At 43.4% G+C, this 19,362-nt stretch overlaps 1 protein-coding gene across 12 annotated transcripts in view; it reads left to right on the forward strand.

The window, feature by feature from the left end:
• The first annotated feature begins 10,602 nt into the window (after positions 1–10,602).
• Positions 10,603–19,362, forward strand: part of FAM168A (family with sequence similarity 168 member A) — a 179,143-nt gene continuing 170,383 nt past the window's right edge. For 2 of the 12 annotated variants that reach the window (XM_044753343.2, XM_070490735.1), the window contains exon 1: positions 10,624–11,157. The gene's annotated coding sequence lies outside the window, so the exon portion shown is untranslated. Of the gene's footprint in view, positions 11,158–19,362 lie in introns of all 12 variants that reach the window. The other 10 variants (XM_070490738.1, XM_070490732.1, XM_070490737.1 and 7 more) reach the window with 10 other exon arrangements.

Consider the following 19,362-nt stretch of genomic DNA (forward strand, 5'->3'; position numbering starts at 1 on the left):
ACAAGGACGTTATAAGGAAGGAAAATTACATGCCAAACATAGATGCAAAAATTCTTTCATTTATTTATTTATTTTTTTTGAGGAAGATTAGCCCTGAGCTAACTACTGCCAATCCTCCTCTTTTTGCTGAGGAAGACTGGCCCTGAGCTAACATCCATGCCCATCTTCCTCTACTTTATATGTGGGACGCCTACAACAGCGTGGCTTTTGCCAAGCGGTACCATGTCCGCAACCGGAACCCGAACCGGCAAACCCCGGGCCGCCAAGAAGCAGAACGTGTGAACTTAACCACTGTGCCACCGGGCCGGCCCTACATGCAAAAATTCTAAACAAAATATCAGCAAACCAAATCCAAAGATCTATAAATAGGATAATACTAAGCAACCGAGTTGTGTTTATTCCAGGAATGCAAAGTTGGTTTGACATTTGAGAATTAATCAATATAACTCACCACGTTAAACAGAATAAAGCTAAAAAACAAATCACAGAATCATCTCAAGAGATGTAGAAAAAATTAATTTGATAAAGGTCCTTTCTCATTTATGATAAAATCCTTTTCAAACTAAGAATAGAAGGGAACTTCCTTTATCTGATAAAGGCATGCACGAAAAAACTGCATTAAACATCCTACTTATAGGTGAAATGTAATACTCCTCCTCCCTGAGATAAGAATGAGAATAGGGTGCCCACTATCACCACTTCTCTTCAACATTGTAGGGGAGGTTCTCCCCAATGAAATAACAAGAAAAAGTGTAGGATTAGAGAAAAAGAAGTAAAACTGTCATAATTTGAGGGCAAGGGCTTGGCCTGATTCCTTTGCCAGGGCCTGGGACAGAGTCAGTGTTTGGTGGATAACTGTTGAGCAGACAGATGGAGCAATGGATGGACAAAGAAGGCCCAAGGCAGGCCCTTCACTACACGGGGACTGACCGCCACATAATCAACAGAAAAAATAAAACTTACAACAGTGAAATTGCACACAGCGAAATCTTTTTTTTGAAGAAGAAGATTAGCCCTGAACTAACATCTGCTGCCAATCCTCCTCTTTTTGCTGAGGAAGACTGGCCCTGAGCTAACATCCATGCCCATCTTCCTCTGCTTTATATGTGGGACGCCTACCACAGCATGGCGTGGCAAGCGGTGCCATGTCCGCACCCGGAATCGGTAAACCCCGGGCCGCCGAGAAGGGGAACATGTGAACTTAACGCTGCGCCACCTGGCCAGCCCCCAGTGAAGTCTTTTATTGATGAAAAATTGATGGAAGAATCAGCGGCATCTTAATAAAATGTGGATCAGCAAAGGCCTGGTCACTGTCTCCATTTCTGTTTTCTCTCCAGGAGCTTCAGCAGAGAGGTCAGGATATTTGGCCCCTTGTTTTGACCCTAAGGAGGTTTTTGCCTTGCGTTTATGAATACAGATTTTTAGATGGAATTATATCACATTGGTTACTTTTTCACTGAGAAAATATTTCCCAGGACAAATGCTATTAGGTCACCTCAATACCTTTGATTTTTCTACACAGCCTATTAAATCTATTTCCAACTTATCCATTTTCACTTAAATTGAGCTATAATTATCTTCATCTGAAAAACAGTTTTCTCTATGAATCTTATAATGATTTGCATTATCAGTCAATTTAAGAAATTCATATGACAGTTTAATAATTACAGCCTCTGTCATTGTAAGTTATAGTTTTTGGTCATTATTTCTATCTTCTATCAAGTCCACTTTTCCTGGAACAAAATTTGCAGATCTACATTTTTTCAAGAAGATTTATTCGATTTTTCCATCAATTTTTAGTCAATAAGTAATTTCACTGTGTGCAATTTAGCTGTTGTCACTTCTATTTTTTCTGTTGACCGTGTAGTGGGTATGAATCTTACTCCACACACCGAGGGGAGTAAGAAATGACATACTACTTTATTCAATGTAAATCAAATTAAGTCCAACTCAGAACTTACATCTTAGTCAATATTTGGGCTCCTTCCCTTACGAAGGATCTAGGGTCTTACGTAGATTAAAATATTTGGGGAGTCCCCTCCCATACTTCATGGATACCAACGTCCTTCTGTCTACAATATGCCGCCGCTCCTTCACCTCCAGAGAGCAGGCCACACACGTGTCCAGGTGCCAGACCTGCCTAGTTCTGGGAATCTCCTCTCTCTCACTGCCCTCAAAGGCAGTGGCCTTCTCTCCCCCACCCACCCTCAGTATAACCCTTTCATGGCCTTTCCAGCAAACAGCCTCCCAGGATGTTGTGGGTGAGAAGCAGGCAGAGTTCTTTTCCCCTTAACTCATCCAGGTTAGGATTAGAATATTTCAAGAGAAGTTTAGGAGAAAACAAAATGCCTAGAAGAAAATATGAGAGCTGGAAGGGATGGATTTGGTCTAGGAGCACCGAGTTCTCCTTCTCTTTGAAATCAGTTTTACTGACAAAGGGCGATTGTTCACAACATATAAAGACTTTCTAAAATTAGAGAAAAAAAGAACCACCGCCCTTAAGATCACAATGAGAGCTGACTAGTGGGTACATAGGTGATTGTTAGCCTATTCTGAGGACTTTTCCCCCTCTTGGATTTCATCGATAACAATTAGCAGGCCATAGGTATCTGGGCAGAACTTGGCCTTCATGGGTGCCCTGGTTTCCAGACTTTTCCCTTCTGGAGGTTTTCCTGCCTCAGTCCTGCTGTCTCTGCACTGTTTTGCTCACCTAATGTGTATTCTCTGAGAAGTGCTAAGATGGCTCCATCCTGAGACAACTTCTCCTTCACCTGATCTTGTCCACTCTGCTCCATTCATCGCTGCCCTCTACAAATGCTTCTTGCCAACCTTTCTGGAGCTTTCTTCTTTCATAAAGAACCAAAATGATACAGTTCTAAACAAACAAAACAAAATGCAAAATACTTGTCTCTGTACAGAGTTTTAGGGTTGAAGAGAAATTTACATTAGACTCTCATGACAACCCTGTGAGGTGTGTGTGAATATTCACATTTTGCAGAAAGGTGAAATGACTTACCCAAGATCAGATGGCTTGGGGTGGAGTGAGGATGGAGAAGGGGAGGAGGATTGGAATTCAGTTTGGCTCCTTAGTCTCCGCCAACTGCATCCCACTATGTCTTCAGCCCCTCACTCCGTTAAAAATTACTGTCATAGACACAAACTCCCACTCTTTGTCATCCCTTCCCACATACTCTGCATCCAACTACTTGAGAGAGAGAGGTTCATAAGACTGGGGCCTATCTGGGAGTCCATGGAGAGCACTCAGGGGTCTGTGATCTTGGATGGGAAAGTGACATTTTCATATTCCTTAATCTTCACAGAAATTTCGCATTTCCTTCCACTTTGAATATAGGTTACAACTCAAGTAGAATTAGCAGTTCCTGCGACTTTATCAGTAACAGAAATCACAGATGTTTCCACATCACATTACAGTTCTCACAGATATTTTGAAATATTGTTTGTGTCCATCACTACTTTGAAATTGTGGCGGTTATTAAACTGGCGGTGAGATCTTGTCATTTCATTAGTAAACATATATTACTGATCAGATTTTTTTTTTAAAGATTTTATTCTTTTCCTTTTTCTCCCCAAAGCCACCCTGTACATAGGTGTATATTCTTCGTTGTGGGCCCTTCTAGTTGTGGCATGTGGGACGCCGCCTCAGCATGGTTTGATGAGCAGTGCCATGTCCCCGCCCAGGATTTGAACCAACGATACATTGGGCTGCCTGCAGCAGAGCACGCAAACTTAACCACTGGACCACGGGGCCAGCCCCCTACTGATCAGATTTTAAAATATTTTGATAGCTATATTTCAATAGAAATGGTTTCTTTTGTAATCCTATGTATTTTATGTTATGCACTTAACATCACTATTTTGAGAAGGGATTCATAGGCTTCCCCAGCCTGCCTAAAGGATCAAAAATGGAACAAAAAAGGTTGAGAACCCCTGACTGAAGTTTCCTGAACTCAGAGAGTGCTTCCTCTGCCCCCTACAGGCCCCTTCACTGTCTGCTGAGTTCCTCCTCATCCTTCACAGAATAGTACAAGGGTCTTTGCTTCAGTAACCTTTCCCAAAGGACCTCAGTCCAGAATGGAATTTGGTGACTAGAGTCCCAGTGACCCCTCACATGCCCCTCACCCATCCCCAGCCCCGGGCAGCATTGCAGGAGCCACTGGGCAGGGCAGCCTCATTTCTTTGGCAGCGCAAGGGGCTTGCTTTGCTGGTGATCCTTGGAGGAGGTTAGCAGGGCCAAGTCAGAAGCTGGAGGAGGGCCTCGTTGAGGCTCCAGGTACAAGAGCCCCAACTGCCTTGGGGCCCAGGTGACTGTGGACAGCACAGTGCTGGGGGGAGGACCCACCTCTCCTCTTCTGAATGAAACCTGGTGCTTTCCGGGAGCCTGAGGCTGAGCTAAGGGGACATCAACACAGGGCACAGCCGAGCTGGGCCAGGGCTGAAGGAGCATGGGGGTTACATAGGGAAATTTTTTCTTTCCCTAGACTGTGAGTTTCATGAAATCTTATGTATTTTGGCTCACGACTCAGAACCCAGAACCCAGTATAATATCTGGTAAAAGGTGGGGACTTAGGAAAAGCTCGATAAATGAATGAATAGATATGAAATAAAACTGAGAGGCTGGGCAGTTGGAGAAGGCTTTGTAGGGGCAGGAGGTCTGGTGTAATGTGACAATTTATATTCATTCACTTTACAAATATTACCGAGTGCTTACTCTGTGCCTAGCACTGTTACTGTGTTGGGGATACGGCAGTAAAAAAAAAGACAAAAATCCTGGCCGTCATGGAGCTTTTAGCGTCTTGAGGAGAATCTGCAGGTGGCAATGCAGTGCTTATACTTGACCTCTTGGCCTGGGTTAGGTGTTCCCTCTGGGCCCCCCTTGCTTTCTTCCACTATGGCACTGATGACACTGGGATGTAACTGTATGCCAGTGTGCTCCCCTCGACTGTGAGCTCCTTGGGGACAAGGCCATGTTCGATTCACCCCTGAGCTCTGGCATCGGCAAAGGATCTGCGGTCAGTACCTTAAGCTGAAAGAATAATGAATAATATCCAACAACGTCCATCTTCTTCCATGAGGGTCCATAGACCCCAGCCAGAGGACCCTCAGCTCTTTGGGGAATAAAAGCCCCTTTGTTCTTACTCTTTTCTGGAAGGCTTTTCCACCTTCTAGTTGAAGTGAAAATTGGTGGCTCCTACTCCCCTTCCCCCACCATCCAAACATCACTCACAAAGAAAGAAAGAAAAAAAAAGGAAAGGAAGAAAGAAAGGAAAAAAAGAAAATGAAAAGACCTCTTTTGCTCCCTGGACGAGGCAAAGTTATGAAACTTCTGGGGCAGACACTGGGCTTTCCATGAACTAACTCATTTCACCCTGTGAAGGAGGTAATGCTGGTCACATCTTACAGCTGAGGACAGGAAGGTCCACCAAGGAGAAATGATTTTCCCAGGGTCATAACCTCTAAGAGCCTGAGCTGGGATATGAGAACAGATCTGGCCTCCCTATGTCTGTGCACTTCGTATGACACCAGAGTTCTTCATGCTAACTTGAAGTATGGGCCATCCGGGGAGACAGGGCAAGAACTAAGAGTGCAATAAGGGTTCAAAAGAGCAAAGGCACAGATTCAAAGACAGCGGATGTTAATACCAATTTTCCATAGCTGCTGGTAGAGATGACAAATTAAATGGAACTGATAAACATTTCCCAAAATATACTTCCGTGAATCTATTTAGGGGACTTAATATATTTGCTAATTACTTAATTACTTGGGTTTCCAACTTAATGTGCATATTAGTTTCCTAGAGTTGCCTTAACAAATTACCACAAACTGGGTGACTTAAAACAAGAGAAATTCATTCTCTCCCAGTGGAGAGGCCGGAAGTCTGAAGGCAAGGGGTGGGCAGGGTTGGTTCCTCCTGGAGGCTCTGAGGGAGAACCCCTCCATGCCTCTCTCTTAGCTTCTGGTGGCTGCTGGCAAGCCTTGGTGTTCCCTGGCTTGGAGCTGACATCTCTGCCTCTGTCTTCACATGGCCTTCCCGCTGGGGTCTCTGTGTCTCTAGCCTCCTCTCCTTTCTCTTAGAGACACCACCACTTATTGGATTTATGGCCCACCTAAATTGAGCATTGATTTCACTCTGAGATTCTTAACTGCCAAGACCCTACCTTCAAATAAGGTCACATTCACAGGTACGGGGGTTAGGACGTGGACGTATCTTTCTGGGAGACACAATTCAACTCATTGTAATTAGCATGCTTTTTTTGGGGGGGGTTTATGAACTTGAGTAGCTTTATATAAAGGATCGCCTAAATGTAAACTTCTCTCCAAGTTCACTTCGGAACTTTGTCAGTAACAACCCTCACCTCTGTCAGCTCTTCACACCGTGCAAAGCTGCAAAGCATCTGGTACTTTAATTAAGTCTTTTATCTGCCCTGGGAGTTCTGCAAGGTCAGCCAGGAAACAGGTGCAGGAGGGGACCAACTTGACTGAGGACACCCAATCCTAGCTGAGGCAGGATCTGAACCCAGGACATAAAGGTTCTCTCCTCAGACTGCTGCTGCTGCACGGGAGCTTTGCTAGCTGTACTCAGTTCGTGCAGATTCATTTGTGATTTACTTTTCCCCTTAACTTTACCTAACATGCACTTTTCCCTGGTCATTAAAAAATGTTTTTCCCCAGCATTATTGAGGTATTTCCCTTGTCGTTTTAACTGATTATCTATATAGTCTATATACTTGTCATGCCAATTGATTGATTGGTTGATTAATTCAACCACCATTTATTGAAACCTTACTCCGTTGGAAGCTCCAAGCTGAACTCACTCTGGGCCACAGAGATGGACCAGACCACACTGGTCCTTATCCTTGAGGGCAGTAAACAGACAATGGACATACGGGGTGAGCAGGCTATGGCAGTGAGTGGGCTCCTCACGTAACTGGGGGTCAGGTGAGGCTTCCTAATGTCTGAATTTGGTCTTAAAAGGATAGGCAGTATGCAGTCTTATTCCTCTAATATTGGCTATTAGAATTAATACTAGGGTGGGCATTCGAATCCCATCTGTTGAATGTTAGTGTGTGTGATCGGTTTTCTAGCAGTCTGTCAACCTGGCCTAACAGGTTTATATCACAGCCTTCATCACAAATGGCAGTAACTTCCATTTGCCCAGGTTTGGGTCATTTACAAAACATTTTCGTACTCTTTGCCTCATTTGCTGTCACAAAAGTCTCTTTAAGAACGCTTTGTTTATATTCATGAGTATTTCTCTTGTTTTGTATCTCAGCTAACCTCAAAAATTATAATTTAATTTTTCCAACAAGATGATTGCAAAAGTCAAAAAATTAAATTAGATAACTTTGGAACGTATAATCATTCAAATTGCACTAACTGAGAATTAAACCAGGGTCTGGTTTCTGATCCTAACTTGGCCAGTTCTTCCTCTCTCTGGGTGTCAATTTCCTCCACTATAAAACGGCATGTGAAAGAAGTTTAGGCTAAAGGATTAAAGATAATGGATCTTAGACATCAGCACTGCACCTGGCTCTTTAAAGATCAGTTCTCCTAGCATCGTCTCTAACGTCCATTTTCCTGCAATTCTAAAGCAATTCTTAAAGTAATACTCCAGCCCACACACGTGTGCCAAGGTTCCCAACGAGATGCTCTGAAAGAGAGCTCGAAGCCAGCTCATTAACATAGCTAGGACAAAACCATTTCACAGTCCAAGTTAATCAGATAGTAATAGGCAATGGATAGCGTTTTGACACTGCTATTTTGACCCTGAGTTTGTTTTGGTTGGGTTGCAGAAAAAATTGGATGTGGTAGACATAATCAACACAAAATAAAACTGACAATGGCTAAAACTACACGTGGTAAAAATTTATTATGGATGGAAAAGCAAACTGAATGATCCCATCTTTGTTGGTAACATTGAACATTGCAAAGTTGACCCCTGGGAAAATTCCACTTGGTAGAAGTATTCAACACAAAATAAAACTCACAATGGCTCAAATTGCTCCCAGGAAAAGGTGGACTTGATGGAAATAATGACTAGAAATTTCATAACAGCTGAAGCAGTGATCAGTAAACATTGATAAAGATAAAAGGCAATTGTTTGATGAATCAAATCTTTCTTGGAAAACTGATAAAGAATATATCTTGAAGAAAATTCAACATAGAAAAAATCTAGAAAAGTGAGAAATTGTTTGGCTGTGTTACATAGAAAATTTATCAAGTAATTAGATTGGCTTAATGGAGTTAGTTCCTTAAATACTTTAAAAATTCATTAGTAAGAATATAAGCTGCAGTAAAAAGTTTACATGCCAAGATTTGGCAGGGATTTGGAAAAAGAATTCTCAGATGAATAGTTTGGACTATAAGGGGCACTTTACAGTCTTCAAAGCACTTTCATACCCATTGTTTTATTGGATTCTCCTAATAACCTTATGAGGTGAGAGGTTAGGAATCATTCCTTCCATTTTACAGACATAAACACTGAGGTTCAGAAAAGTTAAGGGACACTCAGCAAGTTCAATGCAAGGTCTAATTTAGGATCTGATTCCCAGATTCCTAGTCCAGTAAGTTTCCTCATACCTATTTCCCTAGCTCAGATAATGCTTTACTTGCTGGACAGACCAGACCCCTTCTAATTTTGACCTCCCAGCCTCCACTTTCTGACAGTGGAAGTGGGGAAATGGAGGAGGAGGAGTGAACAAAGTTAGAAGAAGGGATGGCCAATGCAACCCTCAGAGAGGGGAAGGGACATAGCCAACATGTCATAGGCACTTTTCTTAACTATTCTCAGAAAAGGCAGAGGGGCTAGGCTTTAGGCCGGTGGTGGGGCGGGGATGGGGGGAGAGTAGGGAGGCGGGGAGGAGTTGTGCTGGGATTTTAAGGCTGGGAGAACATGACAGTGCCTGCTATATTTGGGGAAAATGAGTCAAGGGATAGGAGTGTAACCAGGTTTAGGTGGGGTGAAGCTGAAGAGATCGGCTGAAGCAGGACTGTGGCCCAAGTTAACCCCTGAGCTAGGCAACCTGGGCTTTCTCCAGTAGGCCTGTGATTCTCCAGTGGGCTGGCTAGTGGAGCTTGAATGTTCTGGTCTTTCTTGCAGAACACCAAGGAATAATGACATATAAAATCTAAATACTGTAATCGAACACAGGATTTATGCTAAATCAGAGATCATCTGATATGATATTCCATTTTCTAGGAGAGCTGGACACAAAAGGAGAAAAAAGTTTTTTAAGTGTAAGACATTTATTCAGTCTATAGACAACGCTTTGTTTAAGTAGAGCTTTGTAGACCTTTCACGATAACTTTGTTCCTTCCTCTTCACTCCCCTTCCCCACAGTGATCTCTGGCCCGCAGATTAGAAACCGTTGCTCTAAGAATTTAGATAGAAGGAAAATCAGTGTGCCTAAAATATGTTCTAGCGAAGGTAAGACTTTGGCTTCAGTTTCAAGAATGAGCAGAACAGGAGGAATCAGGTGTGGAAATGCCAGAAGAAGGAAAAATTTGAGAAGGGACAATAAAAACTGAGAAAATCTTCCCTACTAACTTAACGTTCTTTTATGAATTTTAAGTGACCACCATTATTTGTTTTAATAGTGGAACTGTTGAGCTCACAGAAAAACCAGACAGGCCTAGTCCTGGAGCATCACCAAGGGCAATAGGAAGCCATGGAAAGCTTTTAGGCAGCAAAGAGAGGTAGCTGGATTTGGAAACTATATTTTTTCAGAAGTCTTATAGCTTAAAAAATTACGTGCTTCCTTTAAATAATTCAGGTAATATGAAAATAGAAATTACTTGAAATCTGACACCCTTTACTCCAAGATACTCACAGAGAATATTTTGGGGAACCTCTTTCCTTAAAACTCTCTATGCTTATACGATACTGTCTCAAACTTCACATAAATTTCACCATTCTAAACATGCTGTTCTGTAATCAACTTTTTTCCCTAGAGAATAAATTGTGAATAGCTTTTCATGTCAGTAAATAGATCTACATCATTACTTTAAATGGATGCTTAGTACTGCATTGTTGGAATATATAATTTATTTAACCAGCCCCCTATTGATGAACATTTACGTTTTTCCCTCTGTAATCAACACCCTCATATAACAACCTTGTGCATTCATCTCTTCCAAATTGTTCGGTTATCTTTTTAAGGTAAATTCTTAAAAGTAATGGAGCTGAGTCAAGAAGGATGCCCTTTGTATATGTGGATTCAAATTGCCAAATCGTCTTCAGGTTTGTAGGGAGGCCAGGAGGAAGCTGCTGCATTAGTTCTGGTGTGAGAGAGTGGCAGCCGGAATGGCGAAGAGAGTAGAGACTCACAGGTGATCTAGCCCATCTAAGCCTGTCCTCGGTGGGTCGGCTTTTTCCTCTTTCACTTCTTTTTCTTAACATGGAGGAAGAACTGAGAACTGCATCTCCCAGCATTTCGCAGAAACCACACTCCCTGGGAACTGTAGTACCAGGTCTGAGAAAGGCCGGAAGGAGGGCGGGAGGCTATGGGCACGCTGGGAAATGTAGTCCAGCGGGCGGAGGCTGAGGGGGCGGTATGCGTGGGGGTGAGTGCGCGCGCGCACGTAAAGTGGTTGGGGACGCTGCGAACATCACCATTTCGGGATGGGGCCGCACGGTGACCTAACTTCCCTCACAAGGGGTCTTTGAGTCTACAAAAGCAGCCCGCGGATGGTAGGCTTTATTCCATTGTCCGTGACCTCGGAGGGCGCGGCCCCTTCGCACTGGGCGTGAGGCCGGTGGCGCGGGCTGCGCGCGGGCCGGAGCAGGGCATGCCGGGAGTTGTGGTCCCGGCGCACTGAGGCTGTGGGACGTGTCGCGGCGCCGCACCGGCTCCTCCTTCCCCGCCCTTCTCAGCGGTCCCCCGCCCCCTCCCTCCGCCTCCTCCTCCCTCGCCCGCAGCCGAGAGCCCCCTCCCCCACCCGTCGGGCTCCTCGGCGGCTACTGCAGAGGATTCAGAGCCGAGTCGCTGAGGAGGAGGCTCCCGGTCCCTGCGCGCCATCCGCCACCTTACTGGACACGGGCGAGGGAGCGAGAGCGTCGCGTCTGTAGCCTCCAGAGAAGACAAGGGCATCGTCGCCTCGGCCACCGCCGCCGCCGTTTTCGCCTGCAGCGGCTCGTCGGTGAGGAGACCCCCCCCCCCCCCCGCGGGTCCGCTCGCTCTGAGCCGGGGCGGGTGGTACTGGGGAAGATGAGAGTGGGGGCTGCAGAGCCCCCGCGCGGGTTGGCGGAAGGGGGTTGAGGTCGCAGTGGAACGGCGGGCTGGCAGGGGATACTTGTCCAGGCGCGGGCTGGGGGTGGGGTGAGGGTGGGACCCAAGCGGGTTTCGGGGGGGACAAGGGAAGGGGACTTTTAATGGGGAATGACCGGACCTGGGACAGGAGCGTGGGGGGGGGGGGGGTCGGGTTGGAATTTGGGATGGTTTTGGGTGAGATGGAGGATGAGACTGGAGTGGGATGGCTTTTAATGGGGGAGGGGCCTGGATGAGGGTGGTGGATTTGGGGTTGGCCTGGAGCAGTTGACAGCTTGGGATCCGAGCCGGATGCAGGGTAGAGGGATGATTTCAATGGAGAGTGGACTTGCAGGGTTGGGTAGGACCCTGGAGGGGGTTAATTCAATCGGGTGGAATTTGGGGTGGACCTGGGGCAGGCTAAGTGAGGTGGTAGGAGCTGGGGGTAAAGGGCTTGGCATGGGTTGAGACCTGAGCTTGAAGTGGGCGTTTGCCGTCTGGGGGTGGTGGAATTGGTGGAGACTTATGGAATAGCGTGGGTTAGGAGAGCAAAGGGGGTAGAATTTGGGGTTTTCCTGGGAGTGCTTTTGGAGATTGGAACAGGAGCTGGGGGCGGGGGGGGGGGGGGTCGGACTTTCAGTGAGGAGAGTGTGATGGTGAGCTGGCAGGAGGGGGATAAATTAGAAGTTAGGCCCCAAATGGGCAGACAAGGATTGAAATTGTGGGGGGGGGGTGTCAGTGAGATAAGATTTAGGGTGGTCTTAGAACAACGGGAAGGGGCATGGTGGCTCCCTGGGTGCAGGGTCAAGGCAGAGGGCACAGAAGATGCTGCTGAGCTGGATTCACTGAAAGAATAGTGGCAGGTGGTGAGCAAGGTTGGGGGATGGTATCTTGAAGAAAATGTCCCTTGGCTAAGGTGGCAGTGGGAGTTTTGAAGGAATGTCTGAGATGAACTTAGGGGATTGGAGAAGTGGTTGCTAATGGTAAAGTGGCAGAGAGGTTATTTAAGGGGTGGGAGACATGGAGTTGTTGGTATGGATGGGGCAGAGAGGATGGAGAGGGGCAGTGAGCAGTGCTGGGAAGAGGTGGATTGGATGATTCTGGAGAGGAAGGTTTGGGATGGCCTCCAAGAGACACAACAGGGTTAGGGGTTGGACTTAAATGGACAGCTTTGGATGGAGGCTGTGGTTGGGGCAGGGACAGTAAGACAGGGGACTTTGCAGGGGAGAAGGTACATTAAAGATTCTCTTTCCTAGAGGACATCTTAAGCTGTTAGTTTAATCTTTCTGTTTCATTTATATCAGTATCATATTTGGAAGCAAATCAACCCAAAGGGTAAAGTTGAGAGGGGCCTCAGTTAAGGTAGAATTAAGGAGGGGAGAGTGTCTTCTATTATTTATATATCATAAAAAGAAAGTTGGGGGGAGAAAGCCACTCTCCAACTAAAGGTGGGGAACATCAAGCTGGAATGTGATAGATACCTTTCTCTATGATGTCTGTCTGCTCCTTTCTCTCCTCCCCCTGGTGCATTTAAAAATTGGTTCTGGAATTTGGAGTTAAATAGGTTTGATGAGCTTGAGGTAGTTAAGGGAGCATGGCTTGCTTGAGAACCGATGAATGAGACTGAAGAATATGAGGCTGAATTTATTTCCTAGTCAGGCAACGTGCATGTATGCAGAAAGAGCTTAGGGCTTTTTTTTTCTCATCTTTAAATTGATTGCTTGAAGACTCCATTTATTGGTGTCCTGGTTTGCAAGGCAATTAGGCCCATCATTGTATTGCAGGCTAATAATCCTGAGATGAATCTTGGCACTACCGCTTTATGTAAACAGAGAGAAGACAGGAAATATGGAAATGTCATAAATATTCATTGGTGAGATGGTTTGGTATTGATGGAGTTTTTCATTTGATTCTCTTTTGACATTACTTCATAAAATTTAAAGTAATTGGACCGTATTTCTATAGATTGACTTTTCTTCTAAAGGAATTCAGGTGGTCGGAATTCTGTCAGATGTGGATAAATAAAGTATAGAGCATCATCTTTTATTTTTTTAGGGGATGTTGTTGATGTGGCACTCGGCACTAACTACAGAACAATATCTCCGTCTCTTCATCAGAAATTTTATTTAAAGCTTAATGATATGCTCATTCTTATGGCAGAGTGGTGATGCTGGAAGGTAGAGAGGAGTGTGAATGGAGGAAACATCTTTAGGAAAACGGTTTTCAGGACTTAATTGCATTAACTATGATATGTTAAACATGAAGAGGCTGTTGATTAGAGCTCAGACTGAAAAAAATTGAGGAGGGATGTAAAGGGGATAGTATTGGCACCAGTAGGATCAAAATAATTCTTTTTTTGTTCAAGCTTCAGAGTTCAGCTCATAAGCAAACCACTTTCCTTGGCTTTCACAGTTGAGCACATAAAAATACCCGATATTTAGAATTTTTTTTTAACAATTCCAAAATGGGGAGAATGATGCCAGGTTGGACTTATCCTTGCAATTGAAAGTGTTTTGTTATGAGGAAGCTTTCTGTATTATAATAAAAATCAGGTTTGAGCAGTTACCTGTAATTTGATGAGAGTGTAATCTAACTAATGTAAGCAGTTCTCCTCATAACTTTACTCTGGGGTCCAGACATTGCTTTTGTGGATCTGCAGGCTTCATCTAGAGGTGGGATATTTATATTAAAGTCAGCTTTTGAAAGCTCAAAATGAAAATTAATCACCTGAGAGAAATGTCTTGGTGGATTCTTTTCCCTCACAGCTGTGGTCACCCGTGCAGTAGAAATGTACGTAGACTGTTTTAGTGTCTTTACCTCGTTTGATTCCCCCGATGTCCTGATGAGAAGGAGAGCTGATGGAGGTATTGGTAGACAGGCACCTTGATGGAATGAATAACCTGTGAATTTAGGGGTCGAGAGTCCTGGGTTTAAATCCCCATCCTACCACTTGATAGCTGAGTGAGTTCAGAGAAGTCATTAACAACCTTTCATACTTAGTGGGAATGGGCGCACGATATTGTGAATGTACTTACTTCAGCTGAATTGTACACTTAATTATGGTTAAAATGGGCAAAAAACAAAACAAGTTCATACTTTATAAGGCTGTCAAGGGGAACCAATCAGTTCATGTCCTGAAATAACTTTATGTCCTGAAAACACTGTACATATACGAAATATTTGTTCAATATTTATTTACTTATTGCCTGCTAAGTGCCAGGGGAAATGAAAATGAACAAAAACAGTTGTCAAGGAGCTTTCAGTGTTGTGGGAGGGATAGATGATTTAAATATAGTGAGATAAGTGAGGCAGAACTAATGTGGTGAAGGGTGTGGGTTCTGAAGTCTGTCCACCATTTACTACTGGCTGTGTGACCTTGGGCACAATGGTCTCATCTGTAAAGTGGGCATAAGAGAACTAATGTCATAAGGCTGGTTTGAAGATTAAACAAAATAATCCATGGAAAGCATTTAACACAGTGTATTACATAGTACACATTAAAAAATATTAGTTGTTGCCATTAGTTTTAGACAGGAAGAGACTAGAATGTGAATAGCTTTGTGTGTCCTACCATTGAATTCTTAGCACTGTGATGTTCTATTATTTATTAAGAATGTATTACTTTGTATTATCATCTCATAGTTTATCTGCATATTTGCATATTTGTACTGTAGTCTAGGAGCTTTAAACAGTAAAGTGCTAAACATATGTTAGCTCTTCGCTTCCTCATCTGTAAAATAAGAGGAAAAACTGCTCTGAGAGGTTAAATGACTTGCTTAAGGTTACACAGTCAACAAGTGAAAGAAAGAGTCTGAGTTACAGCCTCCAAATCTGATTCCTCAACCCTGTTTATGTCTTGTTTTTAAATTGTGAAATAAGCCATATGTATAAAAGTACATATAACATAAATCTTCAATTTAAAGAATGATAAATTGAAGACCTATGTTTTTGCTACCCAGCTTAACAAAAAGGAGATTTCTAGTACCTGTAAAGCCTCTTGGGATTCCCCGCCTAATTGAATCTCCGTCCTCTCTCCCTCAGAGGTAACCACTTTCCTGAATTTTGTGTGAATCATTCTCTTGCTTTTCTTTATAGTTTTACCAAAAAAGTGCATATCCTAAACAATATAATATATATATTTTTAAATATTTTATTTTTCCTTTTTCTCCCAAAGCCCCCCGGTGCATAGTTGTGTATTTTTAGTTGGGTCCTTCTAGTTGTGGCATGTGGGATGCTGCCTCAGCATGGCTTGATGATCGGTGCCATGTCTGTGCCCAGGATTCGAACTGGTGAAACCCTGGGCCGCTGAAGCAGAGCGCAGGAACTTAACCACTTGGCCACGGGGCCGGCCCCTAAACAATGTTTTTTACTTTTGCAATTTAATATAAATAGAACCATAGTATAAGTATTCTTGTATGATTTGCTTTATTCTTATTTATTCTTATTATTTTTTAACTTTACAAGAGTTTTATTTCTTCCACCACTAAAGTAACATATGCTTATGGTAGAAATTGAAAAATATAAAAATGTGAAAGGAAGCAAAATTATTGTCTATAGTCCTATTACCCAGCAACACTTCTTATATATTTTTTTTAAAGATTTTTTTTCTTTTTCTCCCCAAAACCCCCTGGTACATATTTTAGTTATGGGTCCTTCTAGTTGTGGCATGTGGGATGGCGCCTCAACGTGGCCTGACAAGCGGTGCCATGTCTGCGCCCAGGATTCCAACTGGTGAAACCCTGGGCCGCCGAAGAGGCGCGCGTGAACTTAACCACTTGGCCATGGGGCTGGCCCCAACACTTCTTATTTATATATGCATAAATATATGTATTCTTCAGTATATGTATGTATGCATGCATGTCTATACATACATACGTGCATAGTCTAGATAGCAAGAGGAAGCCAGTTTGTGTTTATGGATGATCAGATTATCCAGATGTGGCTCAATCATACTTGGAAAAAGGAATGGGGAGTATTAGCCGCCTTTCTGGGCTGTGAAAGAGCACTGTCTTAGAGCTTTTTTCTCATTGGCAGGAGTTCTTTATTTACTGGATACTAATTCTTTGTTATACCAGCTTAGAGCTTCATGTCATGTTTTGGCAGTCACTTAATTCTTTTGGTGAGAAATTTTGTGCATCTTTCTCTTTGCAGAAAGGCAGCCTGGTACATTGGTCCTCACCTGACTGTGGAGGAGGGTCTGTCATCTGATGTACAGAGCATACCATGAATAGGAAGTCCTCAGTTATACATAGCAGTTTAGCAATCTAAACACCAAGAATTTTTTGTCTAAGAGATTTGAAATCCAAATTCATTAATCATCTGTTGGAGCTTCAGTTTATTAATTGGTAAAATGGGGCACAAATGAGATAATAAATGTGAAAATACTTTTTTAAACTGTAAAGGACTATTTAAATGTTAAGGTTTTTCTTTTCCCTCTTAGTTTACAAAACTGCATCAGGGCACCCTACAGGAGGTAAAAAGCTTGTCATATTTGGTTTATTGCCTTTCTGAAGGGTTCTTTTGCCAGTGGAGGAGGAATACATGAAGATCAGTTCACAGTTTCTCCCTTGAAACTTGAAGATTGATACAGTGGGATGGAGAAGATGCTAGAGGACTTTCTCGTAGTAAATTTATGGGACCTGGTTCCACATTAGTTGTGATGGCTAGCTCAAAATGAAACAGTTGGGGCTTCATTGAAGTGGAGAATGGAGTATACAATGTTTGCTCTTCATTATCCTCACACACATCGTCATTTCCCTCTTAGTTTTTTGGTTTTTTTTTTAAAGATTGGCACCTGAGCTAACAACTGTTGCCAATCTTTTTTTTTTTTTTTTTTTTAATCTTCTCCCCAAAGCCCCCCAGGACATAGTTGTATATTTTAGTTGTGGGTCCTTCTGCTTGTGCTGTGTGGGACGCCGCCTCAGCATGGCCTGATGAGTGGTGCCATGTCTGCGCCCAGGATCTGAACCGGCAAAACCCTGGGCTGCTGAAGCGGAGCATGCGAACTTAACCACGCGGCCACGGGGCTGACCCCATGGAAGAGATTTTTGAAGCTGTTAAACTAACTGGCTGAAATTTAAGAAGAGATCTTTATTGTTTCTGCTTTCTCAGTAAATGTCGATATTCCTTAGATTTGGCTCCTTAGCTCACTGGATTTGTTAAGATTCTTTCCTTGAGTGGTTTTGCCCACTCTGTTGGTTTTAACTGCTACCTGTGTGCTGATGACTCTCAAATCCATCTCCAGCTCAGAGCTCTCTCCTGAGCTCCAGACTTATCTATCTCACTGGCTGCTGGCCACCCACATTCACCCGGTTCAGTGACCCTCAAATTCAGTAGGTCCAAGACAACTGATTTTCCCCATCTACTTCTTCTGACTTACGCCAGTTAGTAACCCCCCCCACAAAGTTAAAATCATCTCTTCCTGTATTTTTTTTTTAAGATTTTATTTTTCCTTTTTCTCCCCAAAGCCCCCCAGTACATAGTTGTATATTTTTTTAGTTGTGGGTCCTTCTAGTTGTGGCATGTGGGGCGCCGCCTCAGTGTGGCTTGATGAGCGGTGGGTGCCATGTCCACGCCCAGGATCCGAACTGGCGAAACCCTGAACCTCCGAAGTGGAGCACGTGAACTTAACCATTTGGCCATGGGGCCAGCCCCTCTTCCTGTAGTTTTGTCCTAACTTAAAGGCACTGCCATCCGTCCAGTCATCCAAGATACGATTCTGTGCCATTAGTCTTTTCTTCTCCCTTATCTCTCATAGCCAAAAATAAATCTTTCTAAATATTTCTGGGCTTCATCTCCCCTTTCCTACTATTAACACCTTAGCTCAGACCCTAATTTCACCTGGACGAGTGCAGTAGCCTTCAAACTGGTTTCTGTACCACCTGTGTAGTGAACTTATCTTCCACCCAGCAGCTAGAACATCTGCCCAATAGGTGTATATGTCCAAGTCACTCCCCTGCTTAAATCCCTTCATTGGCTCTAAAGTCTAAGCTCCTTAGTCTGACACATGAGGCCTTCTGTGACCTGTCCCTAGTGTTCCTCCTGCCTGATCTCCCATCACTGGTAATACTGAGCACGTGTCTTTTCTATAGATAATCTTGCAGGTTCACACCTTTGCTCATGCTGTGTCTCCTTTTATTTATCCCTCTGGGTTAAGTGCATCTCCTTTAAGAAACCTTTCAGAATGCTTAAGGTTGTCATAAGTGCCATTGTTTTGTTCACTAGGAGCAACCAATACATGCCTCTCTTATAGTACTTGCCCTGTTTCAGGAAAATTAACTTTTGTCTGCTCCTTAACTATAATTTTTTTAGGCTCAGGGACTGTGTCCTAATCATGTTTATAGTCCTAGCTCTTGGAGGGTGCCTTGCAAGTAGTGAGTGATTAGTTTTTGAACTGACCCTAGTAAGGATAGCTGACAAACCAGTAGCATGATAATTCTAATGAGAAGTAAGGTGATATGTGTTTTCCAGCTGTAGGTTCTTATTTATTTAGAATGGAATTTAGAATTTAATTGGATTGGTAAAGGCTATGATGATGATGATGATGATGTATGTATAGCAGAAAGTTCAGATTAGAAGACAGAAAGATGGTGTGCTCAGGGGTTGGCAAATGCTTTCTGTAAAAAATATTTTAGGCTTTGTGGGCCACATATAGTCTCTGTTATTTCTTCTTCTTTTCCTCCTCCTCCTCCTTCCCATCTTCTCCCTCCTTCCCTCCTCCTTTGTTTCATTCTTAGCTCACAGGCCATACAGAAACAGGCCATGTGTGTGCCATAGCTTGACAATCCCTGGTATGTTGTAGAAATCCAACTTGAATTGTAGAATATTGAAGAGCAAAGAGACTAAAGCAAGTTCGTATTCCTTGTTCTTTTATTATAAAATTTAGTTCCCTGGGCAGTTATGCGTATCTCTAGTATTGAAAAAAATTGTACAGAATCTTTTTTTGTCAAAATACTCTGTTTATTTAGAAATTTAACATTTTATTAAATGAGCCATTGATCTCTTTATGAAGATGCTGTAAGAACACCTTGTTCACAAAGCTCCAATACAACCCCCCTCCTCCCCCATTTAGGCATGTGTCTGAGTCTTTTCAGAATAT

The sequence above is a fragment of the Equus asinus genome, chromosome 20 (assembly GCF_041296235.1).
Source record: "Equus asinus isolate D_3611 breed Donkey chromosome 20, EquAss-T2T_v2, whole genome shotgun sequence".
In the NCBI taxonomy this organism is placed as follows: domain Eukaryota; kingdom Metazoa; phylum Chordata; class Mammalia; order Perissodactyla; family Equidae; genus Equus; species Equus asinus.